Genomic DNA, 25,503 nt, shown 5'->3' with positions numbered 1-25,503 from the left:
GATTGCTCCATTATTCCACTGAAAAAATTATGTGAAAGTAGTGTGAATTATGTATACATGAAATGGAGGTGGGACGTGAGGAGAGGGTTAGGTTGAGTGAGAGATGGAGGAGAGGAGAAAGGAGAGCAGAGAGCAGGAGAGCAGAGAGGAAAGCAGAGAGGAGCAAGGAGAGAAGGAGAGCAGAGAGGAGAGCAGAGAGGAGAGCAGAGAGGAAGAAAGAGGAGAGGAGGCGAGAGGAGGAAAGAGGAGAGGAGAGCAGAGAAGGAGAGAAGAGAGCAGAGAGGAGGAGAAAGGAGAGCAGAGAGGAGGAGAAAGGAGAGCAGAGAAGAGGAGAGAGGAGAGCAGAGAAGAGATGAGGAGAGCAGAGGAGAGATGAGGAGAGCAGAGGAGAGATGAGGAGAGCAGAGGAGAGCAGAAAAGAGGAGGGAGGAGAGCAGAGAGGAGGATAAGAGAGGAGGAGAGGGGCTATTGTACTGTATCTACATACAGTTGAAGTCGGAAGTTTACATACACTTAGGTTGGAGTCATTAAAACTTGTTTTTCAACCACTCCACACATTTCTTGTCAACAAACTATAGTTTTGGCAAGTCAGTTAGGACATCTACTTTGTACATGACACAAGTCATTTTTCCAACAATTGTTTACAGACAGATTATTTCACTTATAATTCACTGTATCACAATTCCAGTGGGTCAGAAGTTTACATAAACTAAGTTGACTGTGCCTTTCAACAGCTTGGAAAATTCCAGAAAAGTATGTCATGGCTTTAGAAGCTTCTGATAGCCTAATTGACATCAATTTAGTCAATAGGAGGTGTACCTGTGGATGTATTTCAAGGCCTACCTTCAAACTCAGTGCCTCTTTGCTTGACATCATGGGAAAATCAAAAGAAATCAGCCAAGACCTCAGAATTTTTTTTTAGACTTCCACAAATCTGGTTCATCATTGGGAGCAATTTCCAAACGCCTGAAGATATCACGTTCATCTGTACAAACAATAGTACGCAAGTATAAACACAATGGGACGACGCAGCCGTCATACCGCTCAGGAAGGAGATGCGTTCTGTCTCTTAGAGATGAACGTACTTTGGTGCGAAAGGTGCAAATCAATCCCAGAACAACAGCAAAGGACCTTGTGAAGATGCTGGAGGTACAAAAGTATCTATATCCACAGTAAAATGAGTCCTATATCGACATAACCTGAAAGGCCGCTCAGCAAGTTAGAAGCCACTACTCCAAAACCGCCATAAAAAAAGCCAGACTACGGTTTGCAACTGCACATGGGGACAAAGATCGTACTTTTTGGAGAAATGTCCTCTGGTCTGATGAAACAAAAATAAAACTGTTTGGCCATAATGACCATCATTATGTTTGGAGGAAAAAGGGGGATGCTTGCAAGCCGAAGAACACCATGCCAACTGTGAAGCACGGGGGTGGCAGCATCATGTTTTGGGGGTGCTTTGCTGCAGGAGGGAGTGGTTCACTTCACAAAATAGATCACATCACGAGGAGGAAAATTATGTGGATATATTGAAGCAACATCTCAAGACATCAGTCAGGAAGTTAAGCTTGGTCGCAAATGAGTCTCTCAAATGGACAATGACCCCAAGCATACTTCCAAAGTTGTGGCAAAATAGCTTTAGGACAACAAAGTCAAGGTATTGGAGTGGCCATCACTAAGCCCTGACCTCAATCCTATAGAAAATGTGTGGGCAGAACGGAAAAGTGTGTGGGAGCAAGGAGGTCTACAAACCTGACTCAGTTACACCAGCTCTTTCAGGAGGAATGGGCAAGAATTCACCCAACTTATTGTGGGAAGCTTGTGGAAGGCTACCTGAAACGTTTGACCCAAGTTAAACAATTTAAAGGCAATGCTACCAAATACTAATTGAGTGTATGTAAACTTCTGATCCACTTGGAATGTGATGAAAGAAATAAAAGCTGAAATAAATAATTCTCTCTACTATTATTCTGACATTTCACATTCTTAAAATAAAGTGGTGATCCTAACTGACCAAAGACAGGACATTTTTATTAGGATTAAATGTCAGGAATTGTGAAAAACTGAGTTTAAATGTATTTGGCTAAGGTGTATGTAAACTTCCGACTTCAACTGTATATATGAGTAGACCCAGGGATCAGAGAGGAGACGTCTGAGAGAAAGGGAGAGAGAAAATGGGACAGAAATGGAAGAGGAAATGGAAGAAAGATGAGAGAGAGACAGAGCAATTTCACAACTTAATTTGTATGACAATTTTTATGTGTGCATATTAATGATGATTACTCAGTCATGTAGCCTGTTACAGCGCTCGCTCCCACTTCATCACAATCACTCCCATTCAATTCTCTCTGCCAGCCACACTCAAAACAAAGAGAGCTGACGTTTAAAGAGGCAGGGGCCTTTCTGGATGAACTCGAACGGTTTTAGCAGAGCCTCAACTAACAATGTTTGTAATGCAAAATAAAGCAATGAAAAATATTTTATACAAAGACAAAGAAAGGCAATACACAACTGAAAGACTGATTAACTGAATGAACGTATGAGTGAATATTGATTCAAATAATCAAACTAATCATCAAGGTTCAATAATTTGAATCAGCTGTGTAGTGTTAGGGCAAAAACCAAAACGTGCACCCCTTGGGGTCCCCAGGACCAAGTTTGTGAAACGCTGGTACAGACAAACGACAGGCACTAAGTGAAAGACTGAGTGGCATGGTGAGAAGTAGCGTAAGGTCAGATCAGATTAGCTATATTGGTACCTCTGGATGTGTCTGGTGACTGACTGACTGACTGACTGAATGTAAGAGAGTGTATAGTGTGGTACCTCTGGATGTGTCTGGTGACTGACTGATCTGACTTGAATGTAAGAGAGTGTATACTGGTGGTACCTCTGGATGTGTCTGGTGGACTGACTGACTGACTGAACTGAATGTAAGAGAGTGTATACTGTGGTACCTCTGGATGCGTCTGGTGACTGACTGACTGAATGTAAGAGAGTGTATAGGGTGGTACCTCTGGATGTGGTCTGGTGACTGACTGAATGTAAGAGAGTGTATAGTGTGGTACCTCTGGATGCGTCTGGTGACTGACTGACTGACTGACTGAATGTAAGAGAGTGTATAGTGTGTACCTCTGGATGTGTCTGGTGACTGACTGACTGATTGACTGAATGTAAGAGAGTGTTAGTGTGGTACCTCTGGATGTGTCTGGTGACTGACTGAATGTAAGAGAGTGTATAGTGTGGTACCTCTGGATGTGTCTGGTGACTGACTGACTGAATTGACTGAATGTAAGAGAGTGTATAGTGTGGACCTCTGGATGTGTCTGGTGACTGACTGATGTAAGGAGGTGTATAGTGTGGTACCTCTGGATGTGTCTGGTGACTGACTGACTGACTGACTGAATGTAAGAGAGTGTATAGTGTGGTACTCTGGATGTGTCTGGTGACTGACTGAATGTAAAGAGAGTGTAATAGTGTGGTACCTCTGGATGTGTCTGGTGACTGACTGACTGACTGACTGAATGTAAGAGAGTGTATACTGTGGTACCTCTGGATGCGTCTGGTGACTGACTGACTGACTGACTGAATGTAAGAGAGTGTATAGTGTGGTACCTCTGGATGTGTCTGGTGACTGACTGACTGCTGACTGACTGAATGTAGAGAGTGTATAGTGTGGTACCTCTGGATGTGTTCTGGTGACTGACTGACTGACTGACTGACATGTAGAGAGGTGTATAGTGTGGTACCTCTGGATGTGTCTGACTGTTGACTGACTGCTGACTGACTGAATGTAAGAGAGTGTATACTGTGGTACCTCTGGATGCGTCTGTGATGCCGTCTGTACCTAGTCCCAGGCTGTCAGTCAGGTCCCTCTGCCAGGCGTCTTTAACAGCAGACTTCAACACCTCTCTGTTGTCCAGGTCCTGGAGGGGTCTGTAGTTGTTTCTCAGGTACTCTACTGACTTCACATGGTCCTGCTGCTCCGTGGTGAAGATGGAGTAGAATGCCTCCAGCTAGACAGAAGAGAGAGAGGGATAGGCTTTAGTAAGGCAGAAGCGGTGTGCATGTGCGTGTGCGTGTGACTGTTTTGCGTGTGTGTGTGTTGCGTGTTGGTTGGAGGGGGTGCATGTGTGTGTCCCTGAAGCAAAGGACATAAACGTGCCTCTGTTCTGCTCGACTGGCTCCAGGAGTGTGTAACATTTCACTGGGGCAAATGTTCTGCCATCGATCTCTTTGACTGATGTCCTGCAGAGCGCTGTAATGACTAACCATTAAAGACTGGCTAGAATCAATTTCTTCTATGGACGGATGGAAAAATGATTTACGTATTCATAAGAGACCATATATGAACGCCATAAGATATTGCAGTACACAGTCAATACTCTGCATCCAGTGATCCAATACAGAACAAAGGATTTGTCCTCTGCTGCAGGTTTGTGGACATATCTCATCCGGAGCTCTTCAAACATGCAATGTACACTCAAGGAGATATGTGAATATATGTGTATATAACCAAGTGTTGCACATACTAAGATAATCCAAATAAGATCATAAGACCATGTCTTACTGAGAAAGGATTACTAAAAGCCAAGCACTTGATGTGTTATGTATTATCCTTTCTACAGTAGCAGTATATTTGTAAAGCAGCTGGGACATTTTATTTATCTCGGGGTGCATGTCACAATCAGATTTGAAAACCTTTTTCAGGCCAACTTTGCTCCTCTTTTAACTCGTACTAAGGACGATTTGGAACACTGGTCTTTGCTACACCTCTCCTTAGTCGCAATAATTAATTATATTAAAATGAATACTCTCCATAAATTCTTATATCTCTATCAGTACCTACTGATTTTTCTTCCCAATACGTTTTTCAAAAAGATCGACAGCCTAATTCTAACTTTTATATAGGACAAAAATACCCTTATGATACGAAAACAGCTTTTGCAGAGGCTTAGACCAGACGGCGGTCTAGCACTACCAGATTTCAGATTCTATTATTGGGCCGCTAACCTTAGGATCATTCAGTACTGGTTGCAGAGCAGAGAGATATTCCCACCCCCAATTTGACTAGAGATGGAGGCCACCTCATCTATACCGGCATCATTGTCTTCCTCCGTTACAGGCCCTTACTCCTCCTTCACCAAAAATATATGTGTCAAAACAACATTGAAGATCTGGAATCAATTTAGGCGCCACTTTGGGTTTCAAACATCCTCTTCTTTGGCTCCGGAGGCCTCAAACTCCTCTTTTTCCCCATCAATGGTTGATGGTGCTTTCTCAACATGGTCTAGTCTCGGTATTAAAGGATTCAGAGAGCTATATTAACAATACATTTAGTCCGTTTTAACAATTATCAGCTAAATTTGATCTCCCAGACATAATTTCTTTATGTTCTTACAAATCCGGAGTTACATCCACTACATAGATCCAGGATTCCCCTCCCTTCCTGGTGAAACACAGTTCAACATTTCTTATCCCTCTTCCTACTTTGAAAGGCACCTTGTCAATAATCTATGGCCAAATTTGCTCACTACAAGTAATCTCATTAAACAATATGAAATCCTCATTGGAGGAGGAACTGGGTGAGGAAATATCTGATGAACTATGGGAAGGGGCATTCAAAAGGGTACATACCTCTTCTATTTGCGCTCGGCATGGTCTCATTCAATGCCAACTCATTCATAAGGCCCACTGGACCAAAGCAAGATTGTCAAAAATTTACAAGGATGTGAACCCTAATTGTGTATGATGTAACCAGTCTCCTGGTAATCATGTACACATGTTTTGGTGTTGCCCATCTTTAACACACTCTCAGAATTAAGCGGCACACAGATCGAGCCAGACCCTTTTATTGCATTATTTGGAGTTTCCTTACCCACAATACAACTGACCAAAATGAATAAGGATGTAATTGCCTTTATCACTTTGTTGGCGAGATGATAAATTTGACTTCGATGGAAATCCTCTGCAGCCCTTCTCATGCGCTTTGGATCAAATCCGTTTTGAATTGCATAAAGTGGAAAGAATTAAACACACACTCAATGGGTCTGTAGACAAATTCTATGCAATGTGGGCTCTCTTCTTTTCTTATGTTAAACGACTACATTTCCCTGCAGTTCCAGAGTGATGTATATTTCTATATCGGTGATGTAAGAGGCCTGGTATGTGTATACACGGCATCTGGTATGTCAAGGAGAACTGTATTATCTGTGATAGTTGACCTGTAGCAACTGTATCAAAAAAAATATATATAAATATTGTTTAGCTGTATTGTTGTCTTTGATGTGTTGTTTTATATTACTACCAAATAACTTACAAGTGCAATTATTTTGTAAATGCTGGTGTTGAAAATCCAATAAACAAAGTTTTAAAAAATGGCGTGGCGTGGCGTGGCATGGCGTGGCGTGTAGGTAATGTTAAATGAGGTCATTTGCAGTAAATATGCAGTCACCTCCAGTATTTAGTGTGATAGTCAACCTGGTGTCAGAGGGAATTTAAAAGCCTGTAGCTGCCCGCAGCCAGGCTGTTTGTGTGTGTTCACAGCCCCTATAATTCACATACTGTAGCAGTAATTGGCTACACCTGTTAAATCATGCACCACATAGGCAGTTAGTGTTTGATACACATAGGAAGAGAAAGAGGAGAGAGGAGAGGAAGGGTAGGAGGAGGGGAGGAGGGGAAGAGGGGAGTAGGTTGGTGTATAGAAACAAAGGGATAATAGTAAACTTGAGCAGTCTCCAAATTGTCATACCTTCATATCAACCTTGTGCCATAGTGGGATATTCGGTAATGCCGGCACTGAACACAGGGGGCACTGTTTTCTAACCCCACTGATACGCTATAATCCGAAGGTTAGCACTGCTAACAAGTACATGGCAAATCCCATAGAGAATACTAACTAAAAGGTAATGAGCGCATTGCGAACATTTTGTACAGTTTCTGTCCTAAACTATGCAAGTAACTCAACAATGCTACTCACAGTTTGATGCACACACAACACAAATATTAGCCAGCAAGGATCTTGATCCAGGAGGGGTGATCTCTGCTGTTAGCAAGTGAATGCTTGATTTTTGAAGGAGCAAACCACAGCTAGATAGCTAACTAGCTACTAAATTAGCAAGCCAAATGCAAAACTGCATAGCATTTAGCACATTTTAGATAGTTAAAATACTGTAATTAGATCACCTGCACTGCAAAACCATGAGTGACTCACAAGGCTCAGGTCTCTTGTCAACAATCACCATGTGACTGGGGACTACTGTAAGCTTCCAAATAATGTGACAGTTAAATTGAAAAAAACGTAGTTTCAATTGAATTGACGGGACTGAAAAACCATCCCGTGGCTTTTTACAAATATCCCGATTTACGGTATATGCGGTATACCGCCCAAGCCGAGATGATAGTGTGTGTGTGTGTACATGTCTTCCTACATTATCAGGACCAGAATATCCTGACAAGTCCCCAGAATGTACTGACAAGGTAGAAAAACAAAAAAAGTTTTCAAAAGTTTTTTTCAAAACCTGAATTTGTTAAAATGCTATTTTAGGCTTAAGGGTTAGGTTTAGGGTTTGGGGTTAAAGTTAGGAGTTAGGTTTAGGGTTAGGGAAAATAGTATTTTGAATGGGAATACAGTTTTACTCCCCAAAATGTGTGTGTGTGTGAGCGCACATGTGTGTGTATGTGCATGTGTAACTGACCTGTGAGTGGGAGAGTAAGACGGGCCTGGAGAAGACGATCCACTCAACCACCTTGCTGCAGGGCGGGCTGGTGAGAGAGCCTGTGTAGCGGTAGTAACTCCCCAATAATGATGGTAGCAGATCCCTCAGGATAAATGGACTCAGGAATGTCTCCTTCTCTGAAAGAGGGAGACAGAACAGATACACACATCAACACAGAGAAAAACAAACTTACACATCAACACAGAGAAAAACTAACTTACACATCAACACAGAGAAAAACTAACAAACACAACACAGAGAAAAACGAACTTACACACAACACAGAGAAAAACGAACTTACACATCAACACAGAGAAAAACTAACTTACACATCAACACAGAGAAAAACTAACACACACATCAACACAGAGAAAAACTAACACACACATCAACACAGAGAAAAACGAACGTACATATCAACACAGAGAAAAACTAACACACACATCAACACAGAGAAAAACGAATACACTTCAACACAGAGAAAAACTAACTTACACATCAACACAGAGAAAAACTAACACACATCAACACAGAGAAAAACTAACACACACATCAACACAGAGAAAAACCAACGTACACATCAACACAGATAAAAACTAACACACACATCAACACAGAGAAAAACTAACACACACATCAACACAGAGAAAAACTAACACGCACATCAACACCGAGAAAAAATAACACATCAACACAGAGAAAAACTAACTAACACATCAACACAGAGAAAAACTAAACACAACAACAGAGAAATACTAACACACACAACAACACAGAGAAATACTAACACACACAACACAGAGAAAATAACACACACAACACATAGGAAAACTAACTAACACAACACTGAGAAAATCTAACTAACAGATCAACACAGAGAAAATCTAACTAACACATCAACACAGAGAAAAATTTACTAACACATCAACACAGAGAAAAACTAACACAACAACAGAGAAATACTAACATACAACAAACACAGAGAAATACTAACACACACAACAACACAGAAAAACTAACACACACAACACATAGAAAAACTAACTAAACAACACAGAGAAAAACAAACTAACACAACACAGAGAAATTCTAACTAACACATCAAACAGAGAAAAATTAACTAACACATCAACACAGAGAAAAACAAGCTAACACATCACACAGAGAAAACGAACTAACACATCAACACAGAGAAAAAATAACTAACACAATACAGAGAAAAACGAACTAACACATCAACACAGAGAACAAATAACTTACACAATACAGAGAAAAACTAACTTAAACATCAACACAGAAAAAAAAATAACAACACATCAACACAGAGAAAAATTAACTAACACATCAACACAGAGAAAAACAAGCTAACACATCAACATAGAGAAAAATTAACTAACACATCAACACAGAGAAAAACAAGCTAACACATCAACACAGAGAAAAAATAACTAACACATCAACACAGAGAAAAACGAACTAACACATCAACACAGACAAATACTAACACACACAACAACACAGAAAAACTAACACACACAACACATAGAAAAACTAACTAACTACACAACACAGAGAAAAACTAACACACACAACACATAGGAAAACTAACTAACACAACACAGAGAAAAACAAACTAACAGATCAACACAGAGAAAATCTAACTAACAGATCAACACAGAGAAATCTAACTAACACATCAACACAGAGAAAAATTAACTACACATCAACACAGAGAAAAACAAGCTAACACATCAACACAGAGAAAAACGAACTAACACATCAACACAGAGAAAAAATAACTAACACATCAACACAGAGAAAAACGAACTAACACATCAACACAGAGAAATACTAACACACACAACAACACAGAAAAACTAACACACACAACACATAGAAAAAACTAACTAACTAACACAACACAGAGAAAACTAACACACACAAACACATAGGAAAACTAACTAACACAAAAACAGAGAAAACAAACTAACAGATCAACACAGAGAAAATCTAACTAAACAGATCAACACAGAGAAAATCTAACTAACACATCAACACAAGAGAAAAATTAACTAACACATCAACACAGAGAAAAACTAACACAACAACAGAGAAATACTAACATACAACAACACAGCAAAATACTAACACACACAACAACACAGAAAAACTAACCACACACAAACACATAGAAAAACTAACTAACAACAACACAGAGAAAAACAAACTAACACAACACAGAGAAATTCTAACTAACACATCAACACAGAGAAAAATTAACACATCAACACAGAGAAAAACAAGCTAACACATCAACACAGAGAAAACGAACTAACACATCAACACAGAGAAAAAATAACTAACACATCAACACAGAGAAAAACAAGCTAAACACATCAACACAGAGAAAAATTAACTAACACATCAACACAGAGAAAAACGAACTAACACATCAACACAGAGAAAAAATAACTAACACATCAACACAGAGAAAAACAAGCTAACACATCACACAGAGAAAAATTAACTAACACATCAAAACAGAGAAAAACAAGCTAACACATCAACACAGAGAAAAAATAACTAACACATCAACACAGAGAAAAAATAACTAACACAATACAGAGAAAAACTAACTAACACATCAACACAGAGAACACCTAACTAACACATCAACACAGAGAAAAACGAACACATCATCGTTTCTCTTGAGGGAGAAATCGAGAGAGCACAGGAACGCCCATATCAACACCACAAACACAGCCCACACACACTCAGAGACCACACACACACTCAGAAGCCCACACACACACTCAGAGACCCACACACACACTCAGAGACCCACACACACACTCAGAGACCCACACACACACTCAGAGACCCACACACACACTCAGAGACCCACACACTCAACTCAAATCAAACTTTATTTGGCACATGCACCGAATACAACAAGTGTAGACTTTACAGTGAAATGCTTACTTACAAGCCCTTAACCAACAATGCAGTTCCAAGAAGAGTTACCCTCACTCCCCTCTGTAGCGCCTTACGGTCAGATGCTGAGCAGTTTCCATACCAGGCGGTGATGCAACCGGTCAGGATGCTCTCGACAGTGCAGCTGTAGAACCTTTTGAGGATCTGGGAACCCATGCCAAATCTTTTTAGTCTCCTGAGGGGGAAAATGTTTTGTTGTGCCCTCTTCACGACTGTCTTGGTATGTTTTGACCATGATAGTTTGTTGGTGATGTGGACACCAAGGAACTTAACTCTCGACCCGCTCCACTGCAGCCCCGTCGATGTTAATGAGGGCCTGTTCGGCCCACCTTTTGCTGTAGTCCACGATCAGCTCCTTTGCCTTGCTCACATTGAGGGAGAGGTTGTTGTCCTGGCACCACAATGCCAGTTCTTTTACCTCCTCCCTATAGAGCGTCTCATCGTTGTCGGTGATCAGGCCTACCACTGTTGTGTCGTCAGCAAACTTAATGATGGTGTTGGAGTCGTGTTTGGCCAGGCAGTCGTGGGTGAACAGGGAATTCAGGAGGGGACTAAGTACACACCCCTGAGGGGCCCCAGTGTTAAGGATCAGCATGGCAGACGTGTTGTTGCATACTCTTACTCCCTGGGGGCGGCCCGTCAGGAAGTTCAGGATCCAGTTGCAGAGGGAGGTGTTTAGTTCCAGAGTCCTTAGCTTAGTGATGAGCTTAGTGAGCACTATGGTGTTGAACGCTGAGCTGTAGTCAATGAACATCATTCTCACATAGGTGTACTCAGAGACCCACACACACTCAGAGACCCACATACTGTAAACAAAGTGTAGATTATTCCCACATATTTAAATAGAAAATAGACATTATAATGTGTCTTTACGCCTATTTCAATCCCCAAATGTTTAGAGTACAGTGGATTTATTTACTGTGCATAACCACCCACAGGTCTAGTATTTTATTTTCAATCAGGTAGGAGGATCCGTGTTTATTTACAACTGACAGTTATTGGGAACATCCCTCTAAGAGATTTTCGCTGGCGTCCTGTTTTACATGGACATTTCCTGCCTAAAAACCTCCTTCTGGCATTTGTTTGGCAACATCAGGGCTTAACAGAAAGGAGAGGAAGAGGAGGAGGAGGACAATCAGATAAGTGTCCTGCTCTGACAACTAATCCATCGGTGGGCTGCTGTAGCCCGCTGTAACCACAGGTAGAGAGAGTTTCCTCCTTGGATACATCCTCCTGTGTTTAGAGGCTGCTGTCACAATCTGGGGTAGTAAAGTGGGAGCTGGAGACAACCTGTGGTGGCAGCAGGACCTTGAGCTTGGGGTTAAGACATAAACCAAGCCATGTGGGTACGAGGGAGATCCTACTAACAGTCATATATGTTACTATGGAAGGATGAAGAGAACGCTATACCGTGGACTATGGGGAGTGGGACGAGACAGCAGACGTGTAGAGCAGACGTGTAGAGCAGATGTGTAGAGCAGACGTGTAGAGCAGACGTGTAGAGCAGATGTGTAGAGCAGACGTGTAGAGCAGACGTGTAGAGCAGACGTGTAGAGCAGACGTGTAGCGCAGACGTGTAGAGCAGACGTGTAGAGCAGATGTGTCCCAACAGAAGCACCTTTCCGTTCCTGACATCATGGGATGTTTCAGTAGCCAGAGCATCTCTACTACCACCTGACCTCAGACAGCACAACCCCTTTCTGTTCCCGACATCGTGGGTTGTTTCAGTAGTAAGAAAGCACAGACCCTTTCTGTTCCCGACATCGTGGGTTGTTTCAGTAGTAAGACAGCACAACCCCTTTCTGTTCCTGACATCGTGGGTCTTGCAGTAGTAAGACAGCACAGACCCTTTCTGTTCCCGACATCGTGGTCGTTTCAGTAGTAAGACAGCACAACCCCTTTCTGTTCCTGACATCGTGGTCGTTTCAGTTGTCAGACAGCACAGACCCTTTCTGTTCCCGACATCGTGGGTTGTTTCAGTAGTAAGACAGCACAGCCCCTTTCTGTTCCCGACATTGTGGTTGTTTCAGTTGTCAGACAGCACAGCCCCTTTCGTTCCCGACATCGTGGTTGTTTTCAGTAGTAAGACAGCACAGCCCCTTTCTGTTCCCGACATCGTGGGTTGTTCAGTAGTAAGACAGCACAGCCCCTTCTGTCCCGACATCGTGGGTCGTGCAGTAGTCAGACAGCACGCCCCTTTCTGTTCCCGACATCGTGGTTGTTTCAGTTGTCAGACAGCATAGGCCCTTTCTGTTCCTGACCAATCGTGGGTTGTTTCAGTTGTCAGACAGCACAGCCCCTTTCTGTTCCTGACATTGTGGGTTGTTTCAGTAGTAAGACAGCCCAGTGCCATATGGTGGTGCTGCCTCAGACCTGCTAGTGAATGGGTGGCTGAGGCTAACAAGCTGGCGGAAAGCCCATCACCGCCACCCAGCTAGAAGAGGACAGTATGGTGCGTCCCAAATTGCACCCTATCACCTATGTAATGWACTACTTCGACCAGAGCCCTATGGGAATAGGGTAACATTTGGGACACAGCTTAAGTACCCAGCCAGAGGACCAGGAGCCTCCCTTGGACCATCAGAACAACAACACAACCCAGCATGCTTTTTAGTTCACCAAACCTAGCAATACCACCTGCCTGCTAGCCCCATTCTAGCCCCCTTCCAGCCATGGCAGATCATTCAGTATAGATAGTCAGTGTAATGAATGGGATAAAGACCCAGAGAAGCACGGAGGAGCTCCAGTTGTGTGAGATGAATCAGCATGAGTAAAGAGACCATATGCTCTCAGTTTATTCCCTTCTTCCATTAACACGTTTTCTCTCCCTCTGTCTCTGAGTGGACCCACATAAAGAGAAATACGTCAGTAGCACATTGTTAACCCAGCTGTATGTGTTGGTACACACAAAGCGTGCATGCACACATACACAGTGGCATGGCTCCATATGCAATACAACTTCATGAATCTCTGAGGGGCAATTCGTTCAGGCCGGTGTGTGCGTGTGTGTTTAGGCAGATGCAGCAGGGGATTAGGGAAACATGGTAAAGCACATCCGGATACGGGCTGGTGGAGACACGGCATTACTCATGTTTGTATCGACACCAGCTAACTCCGCTTTCAGACCATACACATCATAGCTAGGCATGTCTATCTGTGTCCCCCTAGCATTAAACATGAATGGTACAAGCAAGCATGCATCTGATGCTGCTGCTGTGTATGTAAATTCTCTCTGTGTGTGTGTGTGTGTGTGTGTGTGTTGTGTGTGTGTGTGTGTGTGTGTGTGTGTGTGTGTGTGTGTGTGTGTGTGTGTGTGTGTGTGTGTGTGTGTGTGTGTGTGTGTGTGTGTGTGCGAGCGAGCGAGAACAGAGTGTTGACAAATTGAGGTTTAGATGCAATTAACTTTTCCGTCTCTTCTTTGCAGCGCTACACAGAGAGAGAAGCAGGGCGTGGTAACTCGCTGTACTGCTTTCCTCTTGATGGAAGACTGGGCTCACAGCTTGTGGTCAGACTCTAATTTGGGATTAAAAATAAACGCCAAGGTAAAGTATCTTCAGAAGCTTAAACGAATGGATGGAAGACCAGATGAGAGGCGCGGAATTTCTATTTACAGACAGTCTGGGAGATGTGTGATGTCTGAAAATAGACAGTCTGGGAGATGTGTGATGTCTGAAAATTGACAGTCTGGGAGATGTGTGATGTCTGAAAATAGACAGTCTGGGAGATGTGTTATGTCTGAAAATAGACAGTCTGGGAGATGTGTGATGTTTGAAGTAATCACCTCACATTAACCTCACAAACAACAACAACTTGGGAAATCATTTCTCTGCCTCTTTTTTTATTAGTATTTTTTTGTGGACATTCATTGAGTGCTCTTGTGTGTGACTGAAAGCCCTCTATAGCCAGCAGCATACCACCCTGCATCCCACTGCTGGCTTGCTTCTGAAGCTAAACAGGGTTGATACTGGCTGGATGGGAGACCAGATGCTGCTGGAAGTGGTGTTGAAGGGTTAAGGAGATCCCAATGCCCCTAAAGCAGTGAAAGGGACATAGGGTGCTGTCTTTCAGATGGGAAGGTAAAGGGTGTCCTGACCCTCTGTGGTCATTAAGATCCCATGGCACTAGGGCCTCCTGAGTGGCMCAGTGCTAGCTGTGATTCTGGGTTCAAGTCCAGGCTCTGTTGTGACCGGGAGACCCGTGGGGTGAAGCACAATTGGCCCAGTGTCGTCCGGGTTAGGGGAGGGTTTGGTCGGCAGGGATGTCCTTGTCCCATCATGCACTAGTGACCCCTGTGGTGGGCTGGGTGTAGTGTATGCTGACACATTGGTGTGGCTGGCTTCTGGGTTAAGTGGGCGTTATGTCAAGAAGCAGTGCGGGTTGTGTTTCGGAGGATGCACGGCTCTCGAACTTCCGTACGGGAGACACAGTGATGAGACAAGACTGTAACTATCAATTGGATACCATGAAAACGGGGTAATATTTTTTAAATATAAAAATGCAAATAAATAAAAAAATCCCATGGCATTTATCATAAGAGTAGGGGTATTAACCCTGATATCATCTCCCTCATTCCTAATTGGTATAATATCCCTCCTCACCTCTCGACCTGATAGCTGGTGAGTGTTCTGGCACTAAAATGGTCGCCGTGGATGAGTTTCTCCACTACTATGTAAAGCGCTTTATGTACCTCAGTTGGTAGAAAAGCGCTATACAAATCCAATTATTAGTATGAATTATAGCGAAAGTGATAAAGCCAAGGTCCTCTTTAACCATCATTAGTGTGTCTGTATTTATATCTGTGTTTCTGTGGGAAGACTGAGAACCTGGGGCCCTGCGGACTCTGTAGTTAACTGAGAAATCCTATAGAACTAAGGTTGTTGAACAGCAGCACAGTGGGAACACAGCGATAGTGGTATACTCACCGTGGTGTACAACCCGTTTCAGTCCCTGGATGATGGGCTCTACGGCTGGATTGTCTCTCCGCCCCACCTGAAGACAACAAACAAGAGACAGGATATTGTACAGGACAGCCCAGAACAGCAGTTACAGTACCCACACTCAGTTCAGAACACGTATCACATTTATTACCAACATTCCCAATGTGCTATTTACACTTAGAGGGGAAAAAAGTGTTGAGATATGGGGACCGCTCCTCCTCCTCATCTTCCATTCCTAATTCAGGTCAGTCCAATGAGAGTAATAGTCTGTAACTAAGTGCTGAATGTGGATAATAATATGACCCCCTTAGCGACCATTAGCGATCAGGGAGCTCAAATGCAGCTCGATTAGAAATGGTAAACTGGTGTGTCTGTGTGTGTGTATATGTGTGTGTGTGTGTGTGTCAGGTGTGTGTCCTGCTCTTTAAAATGTCATTCAGCGGGATACATGTGTGTTGGCGCTGATGCTAATTGCTGAAGGGCTGTCAGAAAAACAGTGGTAGCATTTAGGTTTTCAATCACACAAGGTCCGTTGTTGTCTAGCCACAGACCTAGAAACAGCTGTGTCCCCACTCCAACCTGCCTGCCTCTCTGTCAGAGAGGAACTGTGCCGCCACTTTGTCTGTGTGGCTCTGAGTGTTAGGATAGAGTGCTTCTACGTAATAGACCACATCAGTATAATAGAAATAGAACCAGCCATTTTACTGTGGCGTTGCCATGGCTAAATCCTTGCCGACACACCCCAAAAAATATGGAACATGAAAAAAATATTCTGCTGAGGCGCACTTTGAAGATGCTAGAACAGTCCACATTTACTTTTCATCTGCAACCAAAACGAGTAATGAATAGAAGAATCAGAAAACCACTTACTTGAATAGTTTATCGACACTATATATACAAAAGTATGTGGACATCCCTTCAAATTAGTGGATTCAGCTATTTCGGCCACACCCGTTTCTGACAAGTGCATAAAATGGAGCACACAGCCATGCAATCTCCATAGACGAACATTAGCAGTAGAATGGCTCGTACTGAAGAGCTCAGTGACTTACGTGGCACCGTCATAGGATTTCACCTTTCCAACATATCAGTTCGTCAAATTTCAGCCCTGCTGGAGCTGCGCCAATCAACTGTAAGTGCTGTAATTGTGAGGTGGAAAGATCTAGGGGTAACAGCGGCTCAGCCACGAAGTGGTAGGCCACACAAGCTCACAGAACGGGACCGCCGAGTGCTGAAGCGTGCAGCGTGTAAAATTAGTCTGTCCTCGGTTGCAACACTCACCACCGAGTTCTAAACTGCCTCTGGAAGCAACATCAGCACAATAACTGTTCGTCGAGGGCTTCATGAAATGGGTTTCCATGGCTGAGCAGCCGCACACAAGCCTACAATTACCATGCGCAATGCAAAGCGTCAGCTGGAGTGGTGTAAAGCTCGTCGCCATTGGACTTCTCTGGAGTGAAGAATAACGCTTCACCATCTGGCAGTCCGATGGATGAATCTGGGTTTGGCGGAAGCCAGGAGAATGCTACCTGTCCCAATGCATAGTGCCAACTGTAAAGTTTGGTAGAGGAGGAATAATGGTCTGGGGCTGTTTTTCACACTTGTTTGTTCCAGTGAAGGGAAATCTTAACGCTACAGCATACAATGACATTCTAGACGATTCTGTGCTAACATCTTTGTGGCAACAGTTTGGGGAAGGCCCTTTCCTGTTTCAGCATGACAATGCCCCCGTGCACAAAGCGAGGTCTGTCGAGATCACTGTGGATGAACTTGACTGGCCTGCACAGAGCCCTGACCTCAACCCCATCGAACAACTTTGGCATGAATTGGAATGATTACTGCGAGCAAGGCCTAATCGGCCAACATCAGTGCCCGGCCTCACTAATGCTCGTGGCTGAATGGAAGCAAGTCCCCGCAGCAATGTTTCAACATCTAGTGGAAAGCCTTCCCAGAAGAGTGGAGGCTGTTATAGCAGCAAAGGGGGGACCCAACTCCATATTAATGCCCATGATTTTGAAATGAGATGTTCGACGAGCAGGTGTCCAAATACTTTTGGTCATGTAGTGGATTTACCTAGTCGGCTTGTTGTTGTGTGTTTTATGTGAGATAAATATTCCTCTCGAGACGCATTGAAGTTGCGAGTGCCCTAGGGAGGGAAACATGCATTCTGACAGGCAGTCAATGCACAACAATGCTTTAAATTGCGAAAACAGCAGTTTTAATGGTCCTTGTTGAAAAAAGGGGGATCCCAGCTTTCCATTCCTTATTTATTTATTTCTCATCTCTTAAATATGTGCAAACTGAACCATTTTAAACCCAGAGCAGCGGCATTATTAAGCACCTAAAATGCGCTGCATGGTCAATCCGACATCTGCATTTTCCATGCTGCATTAATGGTGAGACAGCCTCTGCAGAAGTCAGGGCATTCATACTTCTTGCGCTTCACGGAGCAGCGCGGAGCTGTTGAGCAGAGCTGTTGTGAAGGAAGTTGTCACGGAAGTGAGTTTGTGTTTATACAGGACCTCCCGCCCCCACCTACCGTCAACCAATCATGTCAATGTGGAGCTATATGTAGCTATATGGCGCCCTCCGCATTGTTATAGCATTTGGGAGGCGCACGGCGATGTGCTACGGAGGGGAATTTGGCCTCTGAATGCCTCCGGAGGCAACACACCACATTTTTGGATCAAGCATAAATGGTCTTTTACTCAGCAATTTGCTGTGAGTGCATAGGGGAGAGTGAGGCTAAATGTAACACGGGTCAACTGTAGGGTAACTTAGGGTAAAACGCTACCCTACCTCAAAATCATTTGGCAACCAGGGAAGGTGTTGGAGGGGATGGTGACATGAAGTGGTTTCTGTGAGAAGTACAGGCAGGGGGCATGTTACCCCGGGTGGCAGGTTATCCTAACATGTAGGCCTACATTATATTCACTGTGCGTATGCAATTTGTTGGGACAACATTCATCAATAGAATGCTAATGATTAGTCCAATAGGCTAAATGCAGATAGGCAACCTCATGCTTCAGCCTATTTATTTCTAGCCACTATTCCGCATCAGTTGGGCTACAGGTGATAATGCTTATTCTTAATAGCATACCTGATAATATGGACTGTGCATAGGCTATATGCATGGTCCAATATGTTAAACTAATTGTACCAACATGTTATTGATCATTGTGGGTGTATGTTGGAGAGTGATGATGCTGGGTTAGTGCACAGATACAAACCAACAGGGAAACAAAGTGGACAGCTCATCCTTGTGTGCTCAGTAGAAGGTTCATTTCATTGCAGAAATAAAATATTTATTCATTTTTTTATTTAGAATACCATATAGCTACTTGTCCAATAGCTTTATGTAACAACCCACATACTAATACAGACAGGCAGGCAGACGGACAAATACTTTTCTTTTAAGTAAAGAGGGGATTTTTAAGAGATAGCGGCAGAAGCCCTTGTTCTCTGACTGTCTGTGCTTCTCTTTCACCGTAATGACTCCCTGAAGACACCTGTCTGTCTGTCTGTGCTTCTCTTTCACCGTAATGACTCCCTGAAGACACCTGTCTGGTCTGTCTGTCTGTGCTTCTCTTTCACCGTAAGACTCCCTGAAGACACCTGTCTGTCTTCTGCTGTGCTTCTCTTTCACCGTAATGACTCCCTGAAGACACCGTCTGTCTGTCTGTCTGTCTGTGCTTCTCTTTCACCGTAATGACTCCCTGAAGACACGTCTGTCTGTCTGTCTGTGCTTCTCTTTCACCGTAATGACTCCCTGAAGACACCTGTCTGTCTGTCTGTGCTTCTCTTCACCGTATGACTCCCTGAAGACACCTGTCTGTCTGTCTGTGCTTCTCTTTCACCGTAATGACTCCCTGAAGACACCTGTCTGTCTGTCTGTGCTTCTCTTTCAGGGATATGGGAAGTTGGAAGTAAAGCGAGGACAAGGAAGAAAGATTGCATGTGCCTCAGGAGAGCAAGCAGCTTTCGATCAGTGTATCCATTACTGTTGTTCATATTTCCCAATGAGCACTATATTCCTACCCTCTAGTTTCATTGTGTTTGGGAACAACTGAAACCAAAATATCTCCTCTAACAACAACACAGCCCGAAGCCAGTCTTACCTCAAAGAACACAGCCAGCGCAGCAATCATGCGTTTCTCCTTGATGGCCGCACTGAGACTGTCAAAGTCATCAGAGTTGTACAGGTAGATCTGCATCTGTGAGGAGAAAGAGAGAGAGAGCGAGAGAGTGAGAGAGTGAGAGAGCGAGAGAGAGAGAGAGTGAGAGAGAGAGGGAGAGAGAGAGAGAGAGAGCAGACAGAACATTAGAGGTTGCTTTTAAGTGGTTCTAGCACGTCAAAATAAATCAGTTATTTGGACAGAATGCAGTGAACACTGGCAGGTACACAAAACATATTTCCTTTCAGTAGGTTGCTATGCAAGTAAACAGTACAACTTTCAATGGTTATAAAATAATTTGTTAAAAAAATACTAGTTTCTCTTTCCCCCCTCTTCTCCGTCATTCTGTTTACCTCACACAAACCCACTATTATCACACATCCCAGTGCTGTACTGTAATACTGTATGCCGCTGTACTTACAGAAGCATAATCACACATCCCAGTGCTGTACTGTTCTGACAGTAGCAGCAGGGTTCTACAAGGACCGGAACAATACCAGTACGGCAATATTTTTTACATGGCAAAAATAAAAATCTGTCAAATGTTTGTAAACAACATGTGTAGACTAACTGTGAAATGCTTCAAAGTAATAATACATACACAATGAATAACTATAAATGTGTATTTTTTTATTGAGCCAGGCAAGTCAGTTAAGAACAGAGTAGGCTGTTATTTACAATGACAGCCTACTCTGGCCAACCCCTGTTATGCTGGCGACTTAATAGAAACAGAGTCTTTATTCCAGTCTTAAACAAAAACGATACTCCTGGATATTATCTTAGGTAAATACAAAACAGGAAAACTGAAATCCTCTCGTCAGTAGAGAGGAACGACTGGAGACGCGACCACAGACTGCAGGTCGCTTCGGGAAGGCACAGGCCGTAGCTGACATAGACACCTGCTCACACGCAGCATCTGATGAAGGCAAAAACACGACAGGGCGGAACAAGGACACAGAACAGCAAACATCAAACAAGNACAAGGATCCGACAAGGACAGAAGCGGAAAACAGAGGGAGAAATAGGGACTCTAATCAGAGGGCAAAATAGGGGACAGGTGTGAAAGAGTAAATGAGGTAGTTAGGAGAATGAGGAACAGCTGGGAGCAGGAACGGAACGATAGAGAGAGAGAGCGAGAGAGGGAGAGAGGGAGGGGGAGAGAGAGGGATAGAAAGAGGGAAAGAACCTAATAAGACCAGCAGAGGGAAACGAATAGAAGGGAAGCACAGGGACAAGACATGATAATCAATGACAAAACATGACAACCCCGGCCAACACTGGGCCAATTGTGCACCGCCCTATGGGACTAACCATGGCCAGATGTGATATAGCCTGGATATGAACCAGATACTATAGTGACACCTCTTGCACTGAGATTCAGTGCCTTAGACCGCTGCGACACTCGGGAGCCCACTATAGTGTAGGGGTACGAAGTAATTGAGGTAGATATGTACATATAACCAGGAATAAAGTGACAGACAATAAACAGTACCAGCAGCGTATGTGATGAGTCAAAAAAAATTGTGCAAAAAGGGTGAATGCAGGTAGTTAAATAGTTAACCAAATAGCTACCTGGACTAACTATTTAGCAGTCTTTTGGCTTGGGGGTAGAAGCTGTTCAGGGTCCTGTTGGTTTCAGACTTGGTGCATCGGTACCGCTTGCCGTGCGGTAACAGAGAGAACAATCTATGACTTGGGTGGCTGGAGTCTTTAGGGCCTTCCTCTGACACCACCTGGTATAGAGGTCCTGGATTGCAGGGAGCTTGGCCCCAGTGATGTACTGGGCCATATGCACTGGCCTGTGTAGTGCTTTGCGTTTGTAAGCCAAGCAGTTGCTATACCAAGCGGTGATGCAGCCAGTCAAGATGCTCTCAATGGTGCAGCTGTAGAACATTTTGAGGATCTAAGGGCTCATGCCAAATATTTTCAGTCTCCTGAGGGGGAAGAGGCTCTTCATGACTATGTTGGTGTGTGTGGACCATGATAGATCCTTATTGATGTGGACACTGAGGAACTTGAAGTGCTCGACCCGCTCCACTAGTCCAGGATCCAGTTGCAGAGGGAGGTGGTCAGTCCCAGGGTCCTTAGCTTAGTGATGAGCTTGGAGGGCACTAAGGTGTTGAACACTGAGCTGTAGTCAATAAACAGCATTCTCACATACAGTGCTGTGAAAAAGTATTTGCCCCCTTTCTAAATAGTACGGTCTAGGGTAGGTCAGTATCCAGATTTTCACATCTTCATACCGTCTTTCTCTCACCCCAGGATATATGGTATTACCAGATTAGTACACAAGGTGGCGCCAAAAATGCAAAAACAAACATTGGGCAATCTTTTTTATTTTACCTATATTTAACTAGGCAAGTCAGTTAAGAACAAATTCTTATTTTCAATGACAGCCTAGGAACAGTGGGTTAACTGCCTTATTCAGGGGCAGAATGACAGATTTGTACCTTGTCAGCTCGGGGATTCAATCTTGCAACCTTTCGGTTACTAGTCCGAAACACTCTAACCACTAGGCTACCTGCCGTCTATTACCAGAATGCTAACAAAATTATTACAATGAATAACGGATTTCCATGGAGACTGCTAGCTAAATATGCTAACAAGCGCAAAAGAAAATAAACAAATTGCAAAGACAGGCAATCCAGCTCATAAAGTTATACATATATATGTAGGAGCTACGGAATGTCATTTTTGGTGAGTTTGGACATTTACAAGCGAATGCGAATGAGAGACATCGTGCAAATGAACAACGTTTTGCAGTACTGGCTCTCCCAGCAGCATGTCTACACACTGTGTCTGTGTGGAGTCTGAGTAATGGGCCACTGGGGCAATAGGCTTGCCTGTTCTGCTCAGAGAAGAGGGGCGAGAAGCCGGAGGGCAAAGAACAGAGAGGAGAAGAAACGCAAGGAAACGCAAGCCAATTCCTCCTTTGGTCGTCTTTCTTTCCAGTTCTCTGCTGCCAATGACTGGAACGAACTGCAAAAATCTCTGAAGCTGGAAACACTTATCTCCCTCACTAGCTTTAAGCACCAAGATAGCAGTGGCAGCTGTACAAATAACGCATTAATAGTGCTTTGTCTTCTCAAACGCGGCAGAAAACGAACACAATATGATCCCCAGTCACCTTATTAATTCAGCCATTTACTTAGATAGCAAGTTAAACTAGGAGTAGTGTTAACACATAATTCCAAATTTTTCACGCAGGAAAAAAAGATAAAACGCATGAGAAATATCTTGCTATGTTTTGTAAACACAGATCTAAAATGCTTCTTATTGTAATTTCAGCTTGGCAGCAGATTCATTTGGTGCTTCAGTTGTACTTCTAAACTGGGTTCAGAATTCATAAATGGGCATTCTATCAGCAGACAGCGCTCTGACTGATGTGTACCTCCTTTTCTCTGGTACTTTTCTTGGTGTAGCCATCCTATTTTTCTTTGGTAAAATGCAAGATTAACTTTAAGCAAAACAATAGGAAATGTAGCTGGCTACATTCTTTCTATGATAGGCCTAAACATTAGAAATATGATGGCTATGCTTCGTTTTAGTTTTTTCAATGTAAGCTCATTTACTTGTGTGGCTGCCAGCCAAATAGAGTTGCACTTCTGTTGTCATCTGATGAAAATGAAGCTATTTTATGCCGAATGTGTTGCACTAATGTGAAGGAAAACTATAGTTGCACGTCCCTAATCAGTCTATTGAAGCAAAGAAACACTGTTGACTTTCAATATAAAAACGCGACCCCTGTCAATAGACAGCGGGACATCGTTTTCTCCTGTTGTGCTATTTACAAACAAACAGGTCACTGGCTCAACTGTGCTGGGGAACTAAGTAAGCTTCATAATGTCAACTAATGTGACAGGTGAAATAAGAACGCAATCTGCTTTATCTCCTAAGGCATTACACAAGTTGACTGTTGGTTTTGACTTAAAAAATAGCTACAAATATTCAAATGTATTGAAAAACATAAGAAATAGTTTCAACGGTATTGAAGGTATTGAAAACCCATCCCGTGGCCATTTCCAAATACCCAGGAATACGGTATAGCGCTCAAGCCTAGTATGGTCTACAGCTTATCATGAGATATTCTAACTCAGGCGAGCAGAACCTCGAGACCTCCTTAATATTAGAGATCGCTCACCAGCTGTTGTTAACAAAGAGACACACACCTTCCTCCTTGAGCTTACCCGACGCTGACGTTCTGTCCTGCCGATGCATAGAAAAACCAGCTAGATATATATTATCTATGTCCTTGTTCAACAAATGACTCAGAGAAACAGAATATTACTGTTCTTCAGGTCCTGACGATAGGATAGTCTTAAACAGAGCATGTCCAGTTTGTTCAGTGATTATACGCTTGAGTAGAGGTGGTTTATGTACTCGCTGACGTAGATTTGTCAGGGTGCCCGTACGTTGGCCTCTCTAACGCTGCGCTTTTCTTTTCTGAGTTCGGGGATTAGGGCCTGGTACAGGGAGCAGTAAGTCCTGCGCCTCCGACATGTTGAAGTAGAACTCTTCATCAAAATCGTGGTAAGTGATCGCTGTTCTGATGTCCAGAAGCTCTTTTCGGTCATAGGAAACATATAAAGTTAAGATGAGCGACAAAAAACATACAAAAGAGTAAAACAGCTGCTATCCACTGCAGCGCCATTGTTCCACACCAAGCAGAKCAAAATCTTTGGTCCTTTAAAAACCTGCTGTATGTCAAATATTGTGTGCTATACAGTCCCTTGCAAAAGTATTCATCCCATTTGGCGTTTTTCCTATTTTGTTGCATTACAACCTGTAATTAAAATGGATTTTTATTTGGATTTCATGTAATGGACATACACAAAATAGTKCAAATTGGTGAAATGAAATTGCAAAAATAAGTTGGTGCACCCCCTTTACTATGAAGCCCCTAAATAAGATCTGGTGCAACCAATTACCTTCAGAAGTCACATAATTAGTTAAATAAAGTCCACCTGTGTGACAATCTAACTCAATATATATACACCTGTTCTGAAAGGCCCCAGAGTCTGCAACACCACTAAGCAAGGGGCACCACCAAGCAAGCGGCACCATGAAGACCAACGAGCTCTCCAAACAGGTCAGTGACAAAGTTGTGGAGAAGCACAGATCATGGTTGGGTTATAAAAAAATATCTGAAACTTTGAACATCCCACGGAGCACCATTAAATCAATTATTAAAAAATGGAAAGAATATGGCACCACAACAAACCTGCCAAGAGAGGGCCACCCACCAAAACTCACAGACCATGCAAAGGAGGGAATTAACCAGAGGCAACAAAGAGACCAAAGATAACCCTGAAGGAGCTGCAAAGCTCCACAGCAAAGATTGGAGAATCTGTCCATAACACCACTTTAAGCCGTACACTCCACAGAGCTAGGCTTTGTATGACCAGAAAAAAGCCATTGCTTAAAGAAAAAAACAAACAAACACGTTTGGTGTTCGCCAAAATGCATGTGAGAGACTCCCCAAACATATGGAACTCTGGTCAGATGAGACTAACGTTGAGCTTTTTGGCCATCAAGGAAAACGCTATGTCTGGCACAAACCCAACACCTCTCATAACCCCAAGAACACCTTCCCCACAGTGAAGCATGGTGGCAGCATCATGCTGTGGGGATGTTTTTCATCAGCAGGGACTGGAAAACTGGTCAGAATTGAAGGAATG

At 43.2% G+C, this 25,503-nt stretch overlaps 1 pseudogene; it reads right to left on the bottom strand.

The window, feature by feature from the left end:
* The window catches only part of LOC111970319 (receptor-type tyrosine-protein phosphatase gamma-like), a 227,927-nt pseudogene that overhangs the window by 43,790 nt on the left and 158,634 nt on the right, over positions 1 to 25,503 (bottom strand).

Source organism: Salvelinus sp. IW2-2015, linkage group LG11 (assembly GCF_002910315.2).
Source record: "Salvelinus sp. IW2-2015 linkage group LG11, ASM291031v2, whole genome shotgun sequence".
Classification (NCBI taxonomy): domain Eukaryota; kingdom Metazoa; phylum Chordata; class Actinopteri; order Salmoniformes; family Salmonidae; genus Salvelinus; species Salvelinus sp. IW2-2015.
This window is presented reverse-complemented; position numbering and strand designations above follow the sequence as displayed.